This window comes from Antechinus flavipes, chromosome 1 (genome assembly GCF_016432865.1).
Source record: "Antechinus flavipes isolate AdamAnt ecotype Samford, QLD, Australia chromosome 1, AdamAnt_v2, whole genome shotgun sequence".
NCBI lineage: Eukaryota > Metazoa > Chordata > Mammalia > Dasyuromorphia > Dasyuridae > Antechinus > Antechinus flavipes.
Genome location: NC_067398.1, coordinates 202,728,817 through 202,749,260, shown reverse-complemented (window position 1 = coordinate 202,749,260; position 20,444 = coordinate 202,728,817).

The following is a 20,444-nucleotide window of genomic DNA, read 5'->3' as shown; positions in this document are numbered from 1 at the left end:
TTTAAAAACATTTCTTAAATGAAAAAGTATTTATTAAATGCTTATCAAGCATGATACTAAGCATTAGTAATACAAATATTAATTTGAAACAGTTCCTAACTTTCAACATGTTTTACTTGAATTTTAGATAATTCACTAAAAATTAGATTTGAACAAATGGAAGTGAATAACTCAATGAAACTTCAAAAACATCTGGTCTGTGAAACAATAACTATAGGGGAGTAGGCTTCAGAAAACTTTACTATAGGGGAAATCACAGATTTCAAAAAGCCTTAGCACAGATGATTTAATATGCCCTTTCTAGAGCAATGTTAGTATTGGACTAACATTTCCTAGTTAAGAGATGGAGTAATAAGACTATCACCCTGATGATAAGCTAGAAGACAAAAAGGTGGTTGGGATGGCTATCCAGATGGGATATGAAACATGGTTTTAACTGGGGATATGTACTTCTTCACCATCTCTATACCTCAGCACTAGTTGGAATGGTGAGTAGGGGAATAAAAGGAATAAGCTGATACTATGTGCCAAGCATTTTGGTAAGTAGTTTTACAAATATCCCTTTTGAACCAATGCTCCAAAGCATATTTGCAGAATTTAATATTCTATAAGAAGATTTGCATATCATTTACCAGAATAATATATAGAAATATATTAAATTGATCCATTGTTATCCATTTTATTCTCATTTTTCATAACTTGTGTTTATTTATTTTGGCAAGTTTATTAAATGACAAAGTATCTAGGGAATATTTCTATAGTAATTATTATCCTTGTACTACTTTTGCCTTATAAAGATTCATATAGTGGCATATTTAATGTTTTTTTTTAATTATAATAGTCTCATCTTTCTTTAATTCAAGAAGTTAACTTCTACTTAAACTACTTAAAGAAAAATTCCATATTCAACATGAATTATGGGAAAATCATGATATTTTGGGGGATGGTGGACATTTGTAGAGATTATGTCCATAAAATGAAAAGAAAACTGAATGGAGGCACCTTTCATAACTCTGGCTAGGAGGATAATTCTTACCTAAACAAGGGACTGAGGAGATCACAATGGATAAATTAGACAATTTCCATTACATGTACTTAATGTGTTTCTGCATGAACAAAATCAATGAAGCATGAATTTAATAAGAAAGTTGTACACTGTGGATTTAGGAAAGGAAATTCAATGTCTCTGAGAAAGATCTTATTAGAATATAGCTTATGGAGCTTCAATGCCAACTGACAATCTGAATTTTCCCATAGTGTGCTCCCTCCCTCCTTTCTCTCTGTCTCTGTCTCTTTGTCTCTCTCTGTCTCTCTGTGACTCTCTCTCTCTCTCTCTCTCTCTCTCTTCTCTCTGACTCTGTTTCTCTCTCTGGCTCTCTCTACACTGATACTGATTTTCTTACCCTGACTGACATCAAGTTGATTGGTTGAAATGATTTCCTAACCTCATATCAATTATTCTAAATCTTAGGACCTTGGGAATTATAATTACAGAATAACCATTTCCATCAGTACTATAATGAGTCCTCTCCAGTGCAACAAAATAACCACTAAAGTTAAATTTAAATCAGTTTTTGAAAATGCAAGCAAATGGGAGCCAAGATAGCAGAGAGTACACACATGTTTATCTGAGCTCCTCTTAGTGTCTCTTAGATCATCACCAGATCAGGCCTCTGAACAGGTTTTGGAGTAACAGAATCCACAAATATAAGGAATGTAACAAATTTCCAATGGTAGATATTCTGGAGGAATGTCAGAAAAAGTCTGTATCAATTAGGTGGTGAGGGGGAGGAACTGAGCCCAGAAGCAGTGGAGGGAGCTAGGGCAAGGAGCCAGCACTATGGTGTCCCCCACTAGGGAATCTCCTGGGGAGGCTCTTAGGCTATTTTGTCTTAGTTACAAGCCAGTGAAACAGCACATTAGCTGTGAAACATTCAATGAAAATTCAAAAGGCAAATAGGGAGCCTCAGAACCCTCAAAATGCAGGACCTAATCAGAATTCAGTCAGCAGAACTGGGTATAGTGCAACCTAATGTAGATGTCATATCTTTACCTTAAGAGCAAAGTTTTTTTTTTGTTTTTTTTTTTGTTTTTTTTTTTTAAGAGCAAAAAAGCTAAAAAGGCAAATTTTCTCCAAATAAAGCCAAAATGGTGAAATGAGTAGGTAGCTATTTGAAAATGTTCTCTTGGAAGAAGTCAAAAAGGATCTTAAAAGAGAGTTAGAAAAAAAATTGGGTAAAGAAAATAAGATTTTTCCAAAAGGATATGGAAAAGGAAACACAGAAATTATCTGAACAAAATTCCTTAAAAAATGATTTGATGAAATAGAAAACTCATATAATTCCTTAAAAAGTAGATTTGAAAAAGAAAGCAATTCTCTGAAAAACTGAATTTGTGAGATGGAAAAAAAATTCAGTGCAGTGAACAAAACATCTTATTTAAAAGTTCAATTGGCAAAATGAAAATAAAAAAGATAAAAAAGATAATTGAAGAAAATAATTCACTAAAAATTAGATTTGAACAAATGGAAGTGCATAAGTCAATGAAACTTCAAAAATCAGTTGAACAAAACGAAAATAAATGAGAAAATGGAAGAAAATATATAGAAGTTGGAAAAACAACTGATTTGGAAATACATCTAGCAGAGACAATTTAAAATTTTTTGAACTTCCTGAAAACTATGATGAGAAAGAGTCTAGACATCATCTTTCAGAAATCATCAAGGAAAACTGCCCTGATATCCTAGAACCACAGAATAAAATAGCCATCAAAAGAATTCATTGACCACTCTCTAAAGAGATCTCAAAATGAAAACTGTAAGGAATATTATAGCTAAATTTTAGAATTATCAAATCAAGGAGAAAATATTGCAAGTAACCGGAAGAAAAGAATTCAAATATTAAGAAATCAGAAATCAGGATTACCCAAGACTTAGCATGGAACTGAATATTCTAAAAGGAAAATGAATGTGGATTGCAACCAAAAATCACCTATCCAGAAAAACTGAGCATCATTTTTTCAGGGAAAAATATGGAAATTCAGTGAAAAAAAAAGTGAATTTTATTCATTTCTGTTGAAAAGACCAGATCTGAATAGAACATTTGATTGCCAAATACAGAACTCAATAAAAGCATAAAAAGATAAGAAGGAAAAGAAAAATAAATAAATTTCTTTCAAAAGTTAAAATGGTTGGAGCTGGAGCCAAGATGGCAGAAAAGACACACTTTTCTTTCTGACCTTCTCCCACAACCTTCAGACTAATTAGCAAATCCATCCTCTGAATTGATTCTGAACTGGCAGAATCCACTACTATTGGGAGTGAAACAAATTAGGAGCAAAAAATAATTTCAAAGATCACCAGAAAAGGTCTGTTTTAATTGGAAATGGAGGACACAGGCCAAGTGCAAGCAGCACAAATAGAGCAGAGCTAGGGCAGTGTCCATAGGATGGTGCAGACTCTGTGAGGTGGTGCAGGCTCTGCATGATGAAGAATCTATGGGGAGGAATTTGCAGCAGTGTTGGGTACTGGGCCCTGATTGCAAGTGAGCAGATCAGCAGAGAAGTTATAAAAGATCCAACACAAACACAAAAGTTAAATAGTAAACCCCAAAATGCCAGAATCTTACAGTACTTGGCCATGCTTGCTCAGCACCTGGAGTGAGTCAACAGGGACTCAGTGTAGCCAATTGTAGAGGAAGTTTGCAAAACCTCCTTTGCCCCCAAAACAGACCTTAATGTTTCTTGAAAAATGAGTTAAAAAAGCAAAGAGAACTCTGACCATAGACAGTTTTGAAGGTGAAAAATAACCTATTTCAACCCCTGAGGAGAATAAAAGCAGATTGTCTCTAGATGAAACCCTGAAAGGTGATATAACTTGATCCCCATTACACAAGGCCTTCTTAGAAGAAATTTTAAAAAAGGATCTTAAAAGAGAGCTAGAAGAAAAATGGGGAAAGGACATGAAAACTTTGCAAGAGGGTTTGGAAACGGCATATAACTCATTCAAAATAGATTTAATAAAGTGGAAAAAGAAAACAACTTTCAGAAAAACAGAATTTGTGAAAGAGATAAAGAAAATAATTCCTTAAAAACAGAATTTGTGAAATGGAAAAAAAATCCATAAAACAAAACAACTCATTTAAAAATTCAATTGAACAAATACAAAAAAAAAATTAAAAAAAATAAATGAAAGAAATAAATCATTAAAACTCAGAACTGAACACATGGAAATTAATGACTCAATGACACAACAAGAATCAATTAAGCAAAAAAAAAAAAAAAAATAGAAAGAAAATGTAAAGAACAATGAGAAAGCAATAAACCTGGAAAATAAATCTAGGAGACACAATCTAAAGATTATTGTACTCCCTGTAAACCATGATGATAAAAAGAACTGAGACACTATTTTTCAGGAAATCATCAAAGAGAACTGCCTGGATGTCATAAAAAGAAAAGGTAAAATAACAATTGAAAGAATTCACCAAACACTTCCTGAGACCCCAAAATGAAAATTCCAAGGAAGATTGTGTGTAACTTTCAGAACTATTGCACCAAGGAAAAATATTGCAAACATCTAGAAAGAAACAATTCCGATGCTCTGGAGCCACAATCAGGATTACCCAGGACCTAGCAGCTTCCACCTTAAAGGCCTAGAATCTGATTTTCCTAAAAGCAAAGGAACTTGGATTATGGTCAAGAATAAGCTATTCCCCTAAAATGAGCATTACCTCTCAGAGAAGAAGGTGGACATCCAATGATATAGGTGAATTTCACCTATTTCTAATGAAAAGATCAGAATTGAAATAAAAAATATCCAAACACAGAACTCAAAAAAAGCATAAAAAAGTAAAAAAGGAAAGAACTCTTGAGAACTATATTTCTTTTATGAATATACTTACAGAATGAGGGTATAATTTGATTTTAGTATGATAATATGAAAAAGAAAGTAGAGGTAAAAAGTGGCTCATACTAGAAAAAGAGGGAAAATGAGGTAAAATAAGGGAAATTACATCTCACTAAGAGGCAAAGAATATCTATTATAACTGAGGAAAATAAGAGGGTATTGTGTACTGTGTATCTTACTCTCATCTGATTTGGCTCTAAGAAAGAATATCAGATATATCTAAGAAATTTGTCTCACCTTAAAAGGAAGTGGGAGGAAAAGGGAGAAAAGAAAGGGAAAAATTAATAGAAGGGAAAAGAGAAGTATTAGAGGAAAGGTATTTTAAAAAAAGGGAAAGGGGCTCTAAAGGGAGAGGACTGTTTGAGGAAGATGTCATCAAAAGCAAAACACTGGGGAGTGGGGAAGAGGGAAATTGAATGGAGATAGAAAGGAGTTTACTTTTTTCTCAGTGGTTCATGGAACTTATACAAAAATTGACTATGTATTAGGACATAAAAAGATCAAAATCAAACGCAGAAAGGCAGATATCATTAACTGGAAATTAAATAATCTAATTCTAAAGAACGAATAGAAGAAACAGCAAATCACAGAAACAATCAATAATTTCATCCAGGAAAATGACAATAATAAGACACCATATCATATTTTGTGGGAAACAGCCAAAGTGGCTAGAGGGGGAAATTTTATACCTCTAAATGCTTATTCACATAAAACAGAGAAGGAGAAAATCAATGAATTGGGCTTACAACTAAAAAAGCAAGACAAAGAACAAATTGAAAATCATCAATTTAATACCAAATTTGAAATTCTGAAAATAAAAGGGGAGATTAATAAAATTGAAAATAAGAAAACTATTGAATTAATACATAAAATTAATAGTTGGTTTTATGAAAAAAAAACAAAAAACAAAATAGATTAACCTTTAGTTAATTTGATTAAAAAATGGACAGAAGAAAATCAAATTGTTAGTCTCAAAAATGAAAAGGGATAACATTCAAACAATGAAGAGGGAAATCAGAGCAATAATTAGGAGTTATTTTACCCAACTATATGCCAATAAATTTGATAACCTAAATGAAATAGAGGAATATCTACAAAAATATAGATTGCCTAGATTAACAGAAGAGGAAGTAAATTACTTAAATAGTCTCATTTTAGAAAAAGAAATGGAACAAACTATTAATCAACTCCCTAAGGAAAAAATCTCCAAGGCCAGATGGATTTACATATGAATTCTAGCAAACATTCAAAGAACAAATAATTCCAATACTGTGTAAACAATTTGAAAAAATAGGGAAAGGAGTCCCACCAAATTCCTTTTATGATACAGATATGGTGCTGATAATTAAACCAGGTAGGGTTAAAATAGAGAAAGAAAATTATAGACTAATTTCCCCAAGGGATATTAATGGAAAAATCTTAAATAAAGTATCAGCAACAAGATCACAGAAAGTAATTCCCTAAATAATACACTATGACCAAATAGGATTTACACCAGGAATGCAGAGCTAGTTCAATATTAGGAAAACTGTCAGCATAATCAACTATATCAATAACCAAACTAATGAAAATCATATGATTGTCTCAATATATGCAGAAAAAGCATTTGATAAAATCTAACACCCATTCCTATTAAAAACACAGTAGAGTATAGGAATGAATGGACTCTTCCTTAAAATGATCAGTAGCATCTATTTAAAACCATCAGCAAGCATTATATCTAATGGGTACAAACTAGAACCATTTCTAATAAAATAAGGAGTGAAACAAGACTGCCTACTAATACCATTACAACTCAATATTGTATTATAAATGTTAGCTTTGGTAATAAGAGAAGCAAAAGAGATGAAAGGAGTTAGAGTAGGTCATGAGGAAACTAAATTATCACTCTTTGCAGATGGTAAAATGTATAGAGAACCCTAGAAAATCAACTAAAAATTATTAGAAACAATACACAATTTTAGCAAAATTGCGGGATACAAAAAAAAATCCACAGAAATCATCAGAATCTTTATATATTACCAACAAAGTCCAGCAGCAAGTGATACAAAAAGAAATTCAATTCAAAATAACTGTCAATAGTATAAAATATTTGGGAATCTATCTACCAAGGGAAAATCAGGAACTATATGAACACAACTAGAAAACGCTTTCCACACAAATAAAGTCAGACCTAGTGAGTTGAAAAAATATCAAGTGCTCATGGGTAGGCTGAGCAAATATAATAAAAAAATGACAATACTACCTAAATGAATCTACTTATTTAGTGTCATACTAAACAAACTCCCAAGAAATTATTTTACAAATCTAGAAAAAATAGCAACAAAGTTCATCTGGAAAAATAAAAGGTCAAGAATGTCAAGAAAATTAATGAAAAAATGGTAGTGTTTCCTAGCTGGGCCAGACCTAAAACTATATTATAAAGCAGTGGATATCAAAAACTTTTAGTACTGGCTAAGGAATAGAGTAGTCAATTGTGGAATAGGTTAAGATCACAGGACAAAATAGGCAATAACCATAGCAATCTAGTTTTTGAAAAACCCAAAGACCACAGCTTTTAGGATAAGAATTCAGTATTTGAGAAAAACTGCTGGGAAAATTTGAAACTAGTATGGAAGAAATTAGTACTCGACCCACATCTAGAGAATTGTGTAAATATGTTTATAATATTGTATTTAACATATATTTTAATATGTTTAACATATATTGAATTGCTTTTCATCTGGGGTGGGGTGGGAGGAAGGAGGAGAAAATCTGAATCATCCATGCATATGTTTTGAAAATAAAAAGCTTTTAAAAATAATGTTGAAAGTAAGAAAATTATTGAATTAATAAACAAATGTAAGACTTGGCTTTATGAAAAAACAACAACAAAATAGATAAATCTTTAGTTAATGTGATTAAAAAAAGGCAAAGAAAATCAAATTGTTAATATCAAAAATGAAGAGGAAATTAGAGCAATAATTTGGAGTTATTTTGCTCAATTATATGTCAATAAATCTGATAATCTAAGTGAAATGGAGGAATACCTACAAAAATATAGATTTCCCAGTTTAACAGAAGAGGAAATAAATTACTTAAATAGTCCCATTTTAGAAAAAAAGAAAAAAAAGAAATAGAAACTCTTGAAAAAAGAAAAAAAACCTAAGAAAAAACCTTCAGGGCCAGATGGATTTACATGTGAATTCTACCAGAAAACATTTAAAGAACAACTAATTCCAATACTATGCAGATTATTTGGAAAAATAGGGAAAGAAGTTGTCCTTCCCAATTCTTTTTATGAAACAGATATGGTGCTGAATATAAAACCAGGTAGGGTCAAAACAAAGAATGGAAATTATAGACCAATTTCCCTAGTGAGTATTGATGAAAAAATAAAATATTAGCAAAGACATTACAACATGTCATTCCCAGGATAATACTTCATGACCTCATAAGATTTATACCAGGAATGCAGGTCTAGTTCAATATTAGGACAATAATTAGCATAATTGAATATATCAATAACTATACTAACAAAAATTACATGAATATCTCAGTAGACACAAAAAAAAAAATTGATGAAATCCAACACCCATTCTTATTAAAGACACTAAAGAGTCTAAGAATAGATAGAGTTTTCCTTAAATTGATAAGTAACATCTATTTAAGACCAGCAGCAAGCATCATATGTAATGGGGACAAATTAGTACCATTCCCAATAAGTTCAGAGGTGAAATAGGGTTGCCCACTATCACATTGAATAGTAAAGGTATTACTATTTTTGAAATTGTATTAGAAATAATACCTTTGGCAATAAAATAAGAAAAAGAGATTAAAGGAATTATAATTAATAATATGCAATATGCAATATACCATCATATTATTGCAGATGATATAATAGTATACACAGAGAATCCTAAAGAATCAAATAAAAAAGTTCTGCAAACAATTCACAACTTTAGCATTGTTGCAGGATACAAAGTAAATCTGCATAAATCATCAGCATTTTTATATATTACCTACAAAGTTTAGCAGCAAGTGATACAAAGTGAAATTCCATTTAAAAATAAATTTAGACCACATAAAATATTTGGGAGTCTACCTGCCAAGTCTGAGTCAGGAATTATATAAACAACTACAAAATACTTTCCACACAAATGAAGTCAGATCTAATCAGTTTTTAAAATACCAAGTGATTACAGGTAGCCTGAACAAATATAGTAACAATGACAACACTACCTAAATTAATGTACTTATTTAGTGTTATACCAACCTAATGCCCAAGTAATTACTTTACAGATCTTGAAAAAATAATAACAAAGTTCATCTGGAAAAGCAAAAAGTCAAGAATTCCAAGCAAATTAATTTTTTAAAAAATGCAAATGAAAGTGGCCTAGCTGTACCAGATCTAAAACTATATTATAAACCAAAATCATTTGGTACTTACTAAGAAACAGAGTAGGCAATCAGTGGAATAGATCAGGTTTACAAGAGAAAAGAGTCAATGAGTACAGTAATCTAATGTTTGACACACCCAAAGACCCCAGTTTTGGGGATAAGAATGCACTATTTGCAAAAACTGCTGGGGAAATTGGAAATTAATAAGGCAGAAACTAAGCATTGACTCTAACCTAACACTGTATACCAAGGTAAGGTTGAAATGGGTCCATGATTTAGACATAAAAAGTGATATTAAAATCAAATTAGAAGAACAAAAGAGAGTTTATCTCTCATCTCTCTGGAGAAGGAAGAAATTTGTGGCCAGAGAAGAAATGGAATACATTATTGAATACACACACACACACACACACACAAATTGATTATACTAAATTAAAAACATTTTGCATGGGGGCAGCTAGGTGGTGCAGTGGATAGAACACCAGCCCTGAAGTTGGAGGACCTGACTTCAAATCTGGCCTCAGGCACTTAACCCTTCCTAGCTGTATGACTCTGGGCAAGTCACTTAACCCCAATTGCCTCAGAGGGGGAAAAAAAAAATTGTACAAACAAAACCAATGCAGATAAGATTAGAAGGGAAACAATAAATTGTGGGAAAAATTACACTTAAGTGTTCTGAAAAAGATCTCATTTCTAAAATATAGAGAGAATTGACCCTAATTTATAAGAATTCAATCCATTCTCCAATTGATAAATGGTCAAAGGATATGAACAGATAATTTTCAGATGAAGAAATCGAAACCATTTCTGGTCAAATGAAAAAGTGCTCTAAATCACTACTGATCAGGGAATTGTAAATCAACACAACTTTGAGGTACTACTACATATCTCTCAGATTGGCTACAGTGACAGGAAAAGATAATGGGCTTATTTCCCAAAGAGATCTTAAAGGAGAGAAAGGGACCCACATGTGCAAAAATATTTGTGGCAGCCCTTTTTTGCAGTGACAAGAATCTGGAAACTGAGTGAATACCTATCAGTTGAAGATTGTCTGAATACTTTATGGTATATGAATGTTATGGAATATTATTGTTCTAAAAGAAATAATCAGCAAGATAATTTCAGAGGTCTGTAGAAACTTACTTGAACTGATGATAAGTGAAATGAGCAGAACCAGGACATCATAGCTCATAGCAACAACAAGATTATACAAAGATCTATTCTGATGGAAATGGCTCTTTTCAACAATGATTGAGTGATTCAACAGATTAATTGAGGCCAATTCCAATAATTTGTGATGAAGAGAGGCAACTACACCCAGAGCGAGAACTGTGGGAACTAACTGTAGATCACAACATAACATTGTCACTCTTTTTTATTGTTATTTGCTTCCATTTTGTTTTCTCTCCCATTTTTTCCCCTTTTGATCTGATTTTTCTTGTGCTACATGATAATTATATTAACAGGATAATTATAATGTTAAATCCAATATATTTATACATATTTATTTACTTTTATTTGTTTATTTATTTTTTCTCCTTTACATCAAGTAGGACATTCTTTGCCTGAAGTGGGGGAAAAGAGGGGTGGATTTGCAAGGATCTCAATGTTGAAAAATTATCCATACATATGTTTTGAAAATATAAAGCTTTAATGAAAAATATTAGAAAATGCAAGTTAAAAACAATATCTATATCTACATTTATATATTGGTACCTCCAAACATCAATTCTACTCTTCTACCAATCTATTCTTGCTTATATTCAGTTCTTAAAGAGGATTATGACATCAGGGAGGCAATATTATGTCATGCAAATGAAATGGATTTAAATGAGGGAGGGCTGTGCAAGGTTACCTATCTCACTGTTCCCTTCAGTGCCATCTGGGTTCAGTGGCGAAATATAGATCAAGAGCATTGGAAATGGCCCTGGCTACAAAGAGAGACCTTGATCTTTATAAGCTAAGGTCTTCAATACGTCTCAGTTTCACTGAGGCCACACACATTCAGTGATTAAGGCAAAGTAGCAATTGAGGCAAAGAATGCCCTCCTTGATGTAGAGGGGAAAATAAATAAACAAATAAAAGTAAAGAAAAAAAAATTTCAGACAAATAAATAAATAAATAAATCTGGGAGGGGAAGACCCTCAGGGTTTCTGGACAAAGCAGAAATGATTGTTATTTAGGTTCAATCTGAGTGGATTAAAACTCAGATAATGACCAAATGTGTGTTGCCCCAGAATTTATTAATGTCCAATCACTGAGAATCAGATGGGTTTTTGCTTAAGGCATGGTCCTTAAGAAAAACATCTAATCAGTAAACAAGATATCTTGGGAGGCGTCAGAGGTTCAAAAGAAAAGGAAAGAAAATACTTTTAAAAGCATCTGTAGGTAAAGTTATGATACCCTATGTGGACTGTGGAAGGGAAGAAAAATAGGATAGAAAGGAAGGAAGGAAGGAAGGCAGGAAAGAAGGAAGGAAGGAAGGAAGGAAGGAAGGAAGGAAGGAAGGAAGGAAGGAAGGAAGGAAGGAAGGAAGGAAGGAAGGAAGGAAGGAAGGAAGGAAATAAGAACAAGGAAGGAAATAAAAACAAGGAATAAAGGAAGGAAGGAAGAAAAGAGAAGTGTTCCAACTGACTAGTTCCAGTTTGTGAGCCAACTTTACTCACAGAGGTTGGTTTTTTGTCCTTCTTTCTCAAAGGAATATAGCATTAGGAATTGAGGCAAAGTATTTTATTGATTGAACACCAGTATTTCCTAGGCTAAATCTCATTCTGTCATTGTTTGGGTCCTGATTGAGTCAGACTGAACATAAATAGAAATCATTTCTGCTTTGATAAGAAACCCTAAAAGTCTTCCCCTCCCAGATTTATGTGTTTATTCACAAATTTTTTGACTAGGTGAAAGAGGAGATTTTTTTTTGACTCAATTGCTAACAATCTACACATAAGAAAGTATCATCACATCTAAAGTTTCAGACTTATAAAATACACATGTAGGTAACATTTTTGGCCAAGACAGCTCATAAGTCTGGCACTATAGATGTCAGTTTCTTCATTCTGTCTCAAGAACTGTTCACAAAATTTCAGTGATGTTTCTGTGTAAAACAGCTGCTTTTACTGCTAATCTGAGCTGATGCATGCTGTGCTTCATTAACACCTCACTGGGCCCATCATCTCAGCCAGACTAAGTTATTGGCCAGGATCTTTCTCTGGTTCTTTGATTCCAAATGGTTACTTTTTTCCAGCTGGAATTCCTCCTTAATAACAAGTACTGCATAATATTTTTTAGATCCAGTTTCAACCTCAGATGATTTCTTCAGCTCAATTAGACTGTTTTTCCCCTTCCCTCTCTCCCTTCCTTCCTTCCTTCCTTCCTTTCTTCCTTCCTTCCTTCCTTCCTTCTTTCCTTCCTTCCTTCCTTCCTTCCTTTATTTTTCTTTTCTTTCTACTTATCTTTCTATTTTTCAAGGAAAAAACAATGGACTTTACATAGAGTAACCTAATTTTTTTTTTCCCAATTTACTTTTTTTATAAAGTTCTTCTATGTATTCTCAGCAACAATTGATAATAGAAAAGAAAGTATCAACTGTGCCATTCCTTCCCCTCCCACATATAATAGAGATTATATTGTCACTATTTTCTATAATTCCTAATAGCAAACTATAATGGGGAGCAGAGTACATACCTTCTATTCTTTTTTCTGGTCAGCAGATGGCTTCATAGAGCGCTCTAGCTTTGCTTTGACTAAACAGTCCACATGACAAAGAGTGACAGTACAGAACTAAAATCTTGACACAGCATCCAATATTATAACCTTTTCCCTCAGATTCTGTTCTCTCCTCATACTGTCTATAAATAAATAAACCACAATTAGAGACTTCTGCTTTCTACAACTTTTCATTAATTAATGTAAAAATTATTCTTCAATTTTTATGTACAAGTCACTCTAGTTGACTGTGTTCTTCATTTATTCCAAGGTTCTATAACTTTTAATAGCAAATGAGCAACTGCTGTAACAGAATAAATTTTTGAATCAGATTTATCCTACTAAATCTTTCTCTGAGAACTCTGAGGCATGTCTATGTCCTAGATACAAGAACTTTCAAAACAGACTCAACTCCATAACTGCTTTTCACAGAAGCTGACATGCCCTCAAACAATTATGATTATCCCATCATACAAGATTTGTAAATAATTCATACAACATATAAGATCAGGATCCCTTCCCTAATGGTTATATGTTCAAAAAATGTGAGCAAAATTTTTTTAAATGCAGAATTTTGGTCTATCAATAAACCTATTCAAAATTTCTTTAAGTTTCTAATGAAAGTCATGCAAATTAAAATAACTTTGATTTCACCTCATATAAAACCTATTTTCCAAAATTATAAAAGATGGGGATAGTCAAGGCTGAGGCACTTTGTGATGAATGTCAAACTAAAGCACAATTGGTAAAGCTAAAAATTGGCCTATCTATTAGGAAAAAAAATTTTTTTGAATTATATGAAGAAAAAATGTCTGAAACATCCAACTTTTTTTTTTACCCTACTGTGATATTATATACCTTAAGATAGTCAAAGGCAGAAAATCAAGATCCCATGTATACCAAATATTCACTACAATATATTTTATGATGATGACCTGGAAATAAAGTTATTATCCATCAATCAAAGAATGACTATAAAATTATGTCATGGGAAAATGACAAAAAAAAAATTGTATCATAAGACATGAAGAATCAAAAAAAGTGTGTGTGTGTGTGTGTGTGTGTGTGTGTGTGTGTGTGTATGGGTGTGATTTTGGGTGTGGGTGTGCAATGTTAAGTAATAGTAATGATCTGGCTTTACCTGAGAGAAAAAATCAGAAAATTCTTCTCCTTACTTTCTTTGGAAGGATGTGGAAACTGCATAGAATGTTGTATTTGTTACAGAATTTAATTGATATTCAAGGATGGACAGAAACAGCTACACCCAAAGAAAGAACATTGGGAAATGAATGTAAACTGTTTGCATTTTTGTTTTTCTTCCTGGGTTATTTTTACCTTCTGAATCCAATTCTTCCTGTGCAACAAGAGAACTGTTTGGTTCTGCACACATATATTGTATCTAGGAAATACTGTGACATATTTAACACGTATAGGACTGCCTGCCATCTGGGGGAGGGGATAGGGGGAGGGACGGAAAAAAATTAGAACAGAAGTGAGAGCAAGGGATAATGTTGTAAAAAATTACCCTGGCATGGGTTCTGTCAATAAAAAATTATCGTTATTAAAAAATTTAATTGATATTTTAATTGGTTTTGATTAACTTCTTTTAAAAAAGTAAAATTTTGTTACAAGAGAAGGCTCACAAGGTGGGGGAAGAGGGTATCTTCAGGAATGAATAAAAATAAAATCAATGATTGATGCAATTGAGCAAGGGAGACTCAGAAACAGACATGAAGACAGACAGATACAGATGCAGAGAAGGAACATAATGACAAATAATTCTGAATGATTAATCTCAGGTCAAGTTACTTATTCAACAAGAATAAAACAAATGATTCTTGACGTTTGTTTTGTTGGGGGCAGAGCCAAAATGGTGGGGAAGGAACTGGAGACTTTCTGACTTTCTGAGCCTCTTGAATATCCTAACTACCAATTATTAAATTCAGCCTCAGAAATATTGCTTGACTGGTAAAATTCGTGAAGAATGGAAGTGCAACAACTCACTAACTGAAGATAATCTGTAAGAAAAGGTTTGTCCTGAGCAGCGTGAACAGACCATTGCAGGCAGGGAAAAGAACCAGGGGCTAGCATTTGGAGCAAACTGGGAGCTGGGGTGGTATCTATGGTTGGAAGGTTTACAGAGAGCTCTCTGCCATAGTTCTGACTACTTTGCTTTGGTTGTGGAGTAGTGGACCAGCAGAGAAATTAGAGTCTAGGATAGAGGGTACTCTGAAGGACACCAGATTCTAACCTGCCATCTGGGGTAAAGGATGGGGGAAAGAGGGGAAAAGTTGGAACAAAAGGTTTTGCAATTGTCAATGCTGAAAAATTACCCATGTGTATATCCTGCAAATAAAAAGCTATAATAAAATAAATAGATAAATAATGAAAAAGAAAGATATTTGTATTCTTTTCTTTCAGTAGTATATTAGGGAAGATTTGCCATGCATAAGAATAGTAAGTCAGAGCTGCACCACAAATCTGGAATAATTTTTCTGTTATGACTTCTGAGACATGGTTTCACTAGTGCTTCCTATGCTTTTTCTTATAGTCTATTTTCCCATGCAACCATTTGCTATGTGTAATGATACTGTGTAGAGGGCTGAAACTATTGGATTGATGCACTGAGGTCAGGACTGCTGGGCACTTGAGGCTAACTACTGATTGGACAGTACTATATGGGCATTTGCTTAGAAAATGGTCCTTTCCACTATTCGTGTTGGTTCAATGATTGGCATATAGAGGAGGGAGAAGGCGGTTGCGGAGATTCTACTTCCATCCTGTTCTATCCTGCGTCTAAGGACTGAGAATAAAGATTAGGAACTTTTGCTTATCCTGACTCAGGCTAATTCTGGGGTATCTTAGGTGCTAGCGCAGTTGTCCCAATACTGTTTTTTCCTAAGGTTTTTGCATAGTTTCAGTGGAAAGGAATCTAAAGAATACTAATATAGTAAAATAAAACTTCACAGAATCCAGGAAAAATCAGGCACCTGGTCTCTCCCTATGCAAGGCTTCATAGATCTAGAACATTATATGTAGAAATGATTCATTTTTAGGTAAACTTGGAATCTTAAGAAATAAATAACTTATTTTTATAGAATTCTCTAGATAATATTAGGAGATTAATTAATTATTAGCAAAATAAATTAATGTTTGGGTTTGAATCATGTTTTGGATTTTCCATTAATGGAAAATAGAAAGGTACTTAAATTTATTATTCAGGTAAATATAAAATATTTCTACCCACAGAATTAAAATGCTTAAAATACAAATGACTTGTAAGTATTCAATAATAAAGTTTTAAACAGAAAACAGCAATATACAACTGCTTTTGTGCTATTAGGAGAATGAAACACAAAACATGAAAATATTAGTGGAAAAATTGAAAAGGTATTCATCTTTACCTTAACTCTTTACTGTCAAAACAATTGTTTTAAAATTAATTTTCCCTCTTTCTTTCAAGTCATGTTTGTGATCATCTAAAAACATTATAATAACTATAAGAGATGCAGTCCCATAGTATAGACAGCATTTGAATCAAGAACCTAAAAGTCTGTGGTTTCTCATATTTTAAAGTTGCCTTCAAGGTTAATAATTTCAATCTCAACATTATTATTTAATTACCTATATTCATGCAAAGAAATAGTAAGAAAAAAGAAGCAAATAGTGCCTGAATATGCCAATTCAAGTTTACTTGGGGAACAGTTCCTCTAAATGCTAACAAGGAAATCCCAGAGAGAACTATATATGTTTAGGACAGTATAAGAGATAGCACTAGCGGTGAGAGCCACTCCTTTTAATGTTTATTTAGTTTTTTTTTTTTTTTTCTGGATTTAGTGATCAAGCTTTTCTGAAGAATCTTAATGTAAACTCTCACCTCACAGGATTGAGAACATGACATATGGAATGCTAAAACAACCTGTGGTTGTGCTTATCTTTTATAAAGAAGGCCATTTGAATGTGACAGGTCTAATGTGTTAGGAGTAGGTATTTAATTGCAAGTATTATTAGAAAACTTGAGTGGTAATACAAAGTACCAGAGATTTTTAGAAAAAGAACTACATCCATATTTTACAAGATAGGCTTTCTTTAAGATTGAACCTGATCCATATGTATGCATCTAGACTTAGAGTTCCCTTGATGAAAAGAGGCCAAGTGTCCCATATTCCTAGTCTTAACAACACTTCTTTTTTGCTTTTCAAGTATTCCATTTATTTCCTTCATTAATATATCAGAAATCAAGGGTCAGAAGGATGGTGCCATTACACATTACAAAGAGAAGCATGGAGGCAAGGTTCATTCTCGGAGAAGAAACATGAATTGACACTGAAAGAGTCAAAACTCCAGCTTTGTTTCATGGGATATATTCATTTCGTTAAGATAGACTTAAACATAGAGGATTTCCTGATTTTACATGTTATATGTGCAAAAGCACATGGTAGTTTCTGTCTTGAAAAATTTGGAGATAATATTAAAGATAAAAGCAAAGATGGTGAACTAATTTCTCTTAATATATCTGAAATAACTATTATTTTTCCTGATTTTTGGAAATACAGTTGTTTTATTTATAAAGCATTTTAAGGGCAGGTTTGTCCATAATATTAGTAGAGAACATTAAAATTTTTAAAAATATCTTGTATTATAGAAAGAATACTATAATTCATCATTGCTCAAATTGGACTTCAAGAAATCTGAAATAGCCTGTTATTTTTTTTTTTTAATGAACCTTGGGTTTTTTATTAATAAATATCAAAATAACAATTTTAGAGGATTTCACTACAAAAAGTTCTGCCAACGGTATTTTTTGGTTTGTTTTTTAAACTGAAGGGTTCTATGACTATGGAAAAGTTGAGAACCACTAGAATAATTGATTCTACAACACATAGCCTCATGGTGCTGTGCGTTTGTGTGTGTGTGTGTGTTTGTGTGTGCCTGTGTGTGTGTGTACGTGCATGAGCGTGTATCTGTGTGTTGATGATGATGATGTAAAGATGATATGTAAATAAATCTTTCAGAAATTTTTTGGAGTTCGTAATATAGCAAGATCTTGGTTAAAGAAGGAGGAAAATGTATGTTCTAAGCTCCATTTCATCAAGTGAAATCGAAACAAATACTGTAATTAATGAAATATCAAAAATCCTATGAAATACATAACCTGAATGCAAAAGTAAGAAAGGAATAAACATTGTTAAAGCACTGTGAAAATGGATCATATGGTCTATACTTGACTAGAAGATGTTCCAGTCAAAAATAAACTAGTTTAGTTTTCATGTATCACAAATGGTCAAATTCAGTATTCACTCACTGTGCCAGTGTAACAGATTGCAAATTAAATTGAATTTATTTTTGCTTCAATTTATTTGCCACTGAAGGGATAAACCCTTTATGCACCCATAACATTTTATCTTTGAACCAATAACTAAAAAGTCTAAAGTTGTTAAGGCATGTTGTAAAAGTTGAAAGGTCAGTGAAGGTTTTGAACTTGAATGAAGCATCTCTCTTTCAATCTTTTAGTTCAAAACAAACTCAGAGGACACAGTAAGCTCACTGACAGAAAACCTATTTTATTTCTCTGGTGTAGATAATTCACATGACCTGTTCTATTCACCTCTTTCTTTTTATATAAATAGCCTACTCCCTTCACCTCTGATTCTTCTGTTCATGTGACCTACAAGTCTCTATTTCTCTTTTGTGGTCACCCTACCACAGCTCTCAAGTCTCTGGGTGCTGTTATTCTCTGCCATTGCTAACAATTCCTCTTAAACCACCCTCTGTCTTGGTTTGTAGAGTAGACAGAAAGGTATATGACCAAAAAAATCACCTAAATGACTTATAACCAAGATCTAGGATGAAAAGTTTTCAACAAATAAAGAAATCTATATTATCAAAGGGGAAAAAAGTGAAGAGTTTGGTGGGTATATGAAATCCTTCATCACTGTTGTACTGTGGAAACAAAGCAAAAGTTACCCAGAGATACGCACAATAATAAATGCTGAGGCTTATACCTTCTGAGGAAAATGTGTGACCCTTTTTTCTTTTCTTTTTTGTGAATAGTATTTTATTTTTTATAGTTACATATAAAACTATTTTCAACATTCATTTTAAAAATGATTTTGAGCTACTAAACCCAAGGGCTATAAAATTGTGTACATCTTTTGATTTAGCAGTGCCACTACTGGGTGTATATCTCAAAGAGAACAGAAAAGAGGGCAAAGAAGCCACAGATAGAAAAATGTTTACAGCTATTTTTGTTTGGCTGTATGTGAGGGGGATGTGGGGTGGTGTAAGTGATTGGAAATTGAGTGAATATCCATAAATTGGGGAATGCCTGATTAAGTGTGGTATATGAATGTAATGAAATACTATCATTGCATAAGAAAGTTTGAGGAGGCTTATTTCCCCAAAGCCTGGAAAGATTTAAATGAACTGATGAAGAGGGAAGTGAGCAGAATTAGGAGAACATTGTACACAGTGAAAAGATTGTGTAATGATCAAATATGACAAACTTAGCTCTTCTCAGCAATACAATGATCCAAGACAATTCCAATAGACTTGAGATGAAAAATGTCATTGACCTCCCTAAAAAGAACTGTGGATACTGAATGCAGATTTAACTTTTGTTTTTATAGTTTTTTTTTTCCTTTTTTTATTCAGTATCAGTTCATGCAAGTTTTTCAGGTTTTTATAAACTCTACTTACTCATCATTTCTTCTAACACAGTAGTATTCCACAATATTCATATAACACAAATTGTTTCCCCAATTGAAAGGCAATTTATTGCCATCACCAAAAAAAAAAAATTCTTTAAAGAGTTCTACATATGTAAATTCCTTGTTCCTTTTTTATGACATCTTTGGTATATAAATCTAGTAATGGTGTTGTTAAATCAAAAGGCATGCATAATTGTGTAGCCTTTTAGGTATATTTCAAAATAGCTCTAAAACCCAGCTTCTTAAACTTTGCATTTTAACCCCATATGAATGTAAAGTTCACAAAATCATGTGAATAACTATAAAATATTTTTATCATGCTAGCTGAGCTTACCCATGAACAACTGACATTTTTCTAAGAAGTTAGATCTGATTTTATGTGTGTGAGAAATGTTGTATAATTGTGTTTATATAGATTCTTGGTTTCTCTTGGTAGGCATATAAAATATAAAAAAAAAATTTTATATTGACTATAATTATTGTAAGTGGAATTTCTCTTTTTATCTCTTGTTGCTGGGCTTTGCTGGTAACATATATAAATGCTAATGATTTATATGGATTGATTTTCTATCTGGCAACTTTGCTAAAGTTTTAAAAATGTATTATATCTTGTTTTATCCATAGAATTCTCTAAGTATATTGTTATATCATCTGCAATGTGTAACAGTTTTGTTTCTACCTTGGCTATTTTACATCCTTGAATTTCTTTTCCTTTTCTTATTGCTAAAGCTAATATTTCTAGTACA